Source organism: Hemicordylus capensis, chromosome 3 (assembly GCF_027244095.1).
Source record: "Hemicordylus capensis ecotype Gifberg chromosome 3, rHemCap1.1.pri, whole genome shotgun sequence".
Taxonomy (NCBI): domain Eukaryota; kingdom Metazoa; phylum Chordata; class Lepidosauria; order Squamata; family Cordylidae; genus Hemicordylus; species Hemicordylus capensis.
In genome coordinates, this window is record NC_069659.1 from 304,578,270 (window position 1) to 304,581,834 (window position 3,565).

General features: G+C 43.4%; 1 long non-coding RNA gene across 1 annotated transcript; it reads right to left on the reverse strand.

Annotated features, from left to right (window-relative positions):
- Window positions 1-409: 409 nt before the first annotated feature.
- Window positions 410-3,357, reverse strand: LOC128349725 (uncharacterized). The gene is made up of 3 exons (XR_008318955.1): window positions 3,226-3,357; window positions 2,587-2,724; window positions 410-511 (listed from the first exon to the last, which is right to left on the reverse strand). It is a non-coding gene; the product is annotated as an uncharacterized LOC128349725 (long non-coding RNA).
- Window positions 3,358-3,565: the final 208 nt, after the last annotated feature.

Sequence of the window (3,565 nt, forward strand, 5' to 3'; positions counted from 1 at the left end):
GTATTTTTTTAAAATGTAAGGGAGGGCCTCATGGTGGGGTGGCCTTGAAACAGCAGGGGGCCTCCGAAGGGAGGAAGCTCCTCCCATGGGCTGCCATACTATTGGCTGATGTGGGCTATCCTTCCAGGATCAGAGGAAGCCCATGCAGCCAGTCCTGCGCCTGTTGGCTCCCCGACTGGGATAGTGATCATCAGGGAGCATGCACGAGGCGGGGGGGGGGGAATGGACCCATGGTTTGCCTTTACATGGACCCCCTCCAAAACAAACCCAGGGGAGGTTTGAGGGGTGGGGGCAAAATTGAATGGGCCCGGTCCTGTTTGGTTCGGATACAAACTGAAGCAGGCCAGCCGAGTTTGTGCACATCCCTACCAGAAATTGCTCATAAATAAAGATATATCATTCAAGACTTTGAACAGAAAGGGGGTTGTTTTTTATTTATTATTGTTCTTGTTGTCGTCTGCAATCACTTTGGAAACACTTGTAGTCAGAAGACATTGGGGATTTGCTGGAACTGTGACAGAATGAGAAGAGCATAAGGCAGTTGCTATGACAAATGATATCCTCTAAGTGCTGACTAAAGCAGAGAAATACATCTCTCATTTAATGAAACAAAATTAAATTAATACATTATAAAAAGTATGAGTAAAAGCACATCCCACGGTTCCAGTTCTGTTCTAATAGGATATTTAATAAAAGAAATTTCCAGTGGCTACCAAATGAAAAAATATTCAGGTGATAAGTTAATAAAAAGCTATAAAATATGTTAGGAAGTCAGGGAAGATCAAGCTGCACTTCAGAATATATGTGTCTCTTCATGAATTGGCACATACCGCAGTTCTCATAATGAAGATGATTAAACAATCAAAATAGTATTAATTGGAAGATAAATTATTAATTTAAGGAAGGCTACTGTTTAAAGTTCCTTGAAATTCATTTTAAGAGTTCATTCAAAGATTAAATGGGATGCGGAAAGAGGTACTTAAAACAGAATTTTTAAAGATGCATAAAGCTAATATTGGCTTGGAGCTTTCAAAAGCAGAATTGTCCAGCATAAAGGATAGTCATTGAAATTTGCTTAGTTTATAGTATTTACCACTATAAACAACCATTAAGCTTCTGATTAGATATAACCCTCTCTCCATTCTGCAGTTTAAAGTAATTGTATAGTTCCATTGTAGCGGCTTCCTCATATTCTCACTTTTCTCATGGTGCTGGTTTCATTTTTGGAGCACCCTCTTTTTTCTTTTTTTACGATCAAAGCCTTTTCTCTCTCTTTAAACTACATAGGTTTTGTTTCATGCTCTGAGAAAAATTGTTTTGGCTTGGTGGGCTCAGATTAGAGTTAATTAAATTGGCCTCAGATTATGTGACTTTGCAGGTGAAGTTACCTGTGCTTCCTGCTGCTCTATGCTCCTCCTTAATCTCTGCATTTGAAAATAGCTTTTTACAAAAAGATGTTGAAAATAGTTAGCAGTCATTTCCTCCCCCAAGGGATAATGGGAACTGTAGTTCTGTGAGAAAAGTTAGGGATCTCTAAAAGAATTCTCAGCAACCTTATCACACTATGGCCGCATTCTCACATAATGCAGAACCAGAATAAGGAACCATGGGTTGCCAAACCTGTACACATGAATACAGAAAACTCTAGTTCTTTGAGGCAATTGACCTGAGGTTTTCTTCTTGAAACTCTAATCTGAACCCTCGGGTTGTAATGAGTTTCATCGCCCCAATGTGAGGTTAAACGCAGCCTCTATTACATCCCCGTTTGGAACTGCAGGCTGCATTCTCTGTGACCGGAGTTGAGGGAGGAATCTCCTCCCTCTTTCCAGACATGATTGGCTGTGTGGCCTGTCCTTCATGCAAGAAGGACAGATTTTCTCTGCAATCTCAATGATTTTAGGCTCCCTGATCTCCGTTACATCCAAATTCCTACAGGATGGGAGGAAGCAGAACAGCAGGTCCATTGGATCCATGGTTCCATGTTACGTGTGTATGCGGCCGATAATTCACAGAATTATTTGAGGAAAGCCTTGACAGTTAAACTGATATAAAACTGATATATCTCCAGTTCCCCTTTCATCAACTAACCTCACAATGGGCCCACTGGTTGAGGAACCAAGCCAGAGGCCCATCTACCTCCCACCGGCCAGGCCCCCCACCACGCCCCCTGCATCTGACATCCCTTTAAAGGCAGGGAGAGTATTCCTGCTCATGCAGTGAATGCGGCGCTGGCTGGAATATGCTCCCAAATGGGACTCACCCCATTTGGGAGCATATTCCAGTCAGTGCCACATTCACAGCACGGCCAGGAATGCTCTCCCTAATGCGCTGTGAACGCAGCACTGGCCGGTATTTGCTCTCAAATGGGGCCACGCAACCCCATTTGGGAGCAAAGCCATGCCCCCTGAATCTGACATCAGACTCAGGGTGTGTGGCTGAGGTGCCAGGCATGGTCCCTGATTGGCAGCAGCCCAGGTTCTTTGAACCCATCCGCTCAATGGTTGCTCCGCCCCTGAATAGGCCGGTTTGCACAATCACCAACCAGCACACACATTGAGGGTGGAGAAGCTCTGATAATGTACCTACCTTGACACCACTAAGGCACATCCTGTCACACTGTTGGGGCATGTTCTTGGTGCATCCCCACCTTCAACACGTGTGCTGGTTAGTGATCTTGCAAACCAGCTCAAAATCCATTAACTTCTTTTCATCACTCACGCAAGACTGAAAGTACAATGCAAGGCAAGCAAGACTTTAACTGTCTTTAACTGTCTTCAGTCTTTAAGTGATATTACCTGATTATTTGTCACTCCAAGCTCATTCATAAATGGGAAATAAGAAGAAAAGCACTATTGGGCTGCTACATATGCAGACTACAGTATAATAAAGCTACTCAGATGCACAAGAGAGCTGTAATTGGACATACGTTCATTGTCTATGTGCTGCTACTAAAACATTTATAGAAGAACATTAAAAATGTTATAGACATATTATGGCATCATAAATTAGCCGCTCAGCTAGAATGAAAGAACATTTGCGACAAGATTCTCCAGTTTGTGATAGAGGTACCAAAACTTTTACTGCCATTACATTTAAGCTTTATATTAGGAACAGCTTACAAGTAACACCTCACCACTGTTGCACCCAACACACATGGACTCGGCTTCCAGCGAGGGCCAAAGCTCCTTAGGCAAGGTTCTCAGACCAGAGCTCATTTAACATTACCTTAGGCAGAAGCAACCTTCCTGCTCACCCTCAATCTTCCTAATGACCACCTCTTCCTTGTCTGCCTTCTTGATCTCCTTCCTAGCTTGAGTTCTTGCTTTTGCTCCCTCTCGCTTCAGCTCTTTCCCCTCCAGACTCTCATTTGACACTCCAATCGATTATTTCTGTGAGCCTGTTCAGCCTCACCATTTAGACTCTTCTCCTCAGCATGTTTAGGTAGGCCTGGCCAATTGTAGCCCAGCTGTCACTTTTGAAATTGATTGGCCACAGCCCTCACCTGCAGCATCTCTGCTGCTTTAATTCAATTGCTTAAGCCATCATTCGTGCAACTATTCTCATT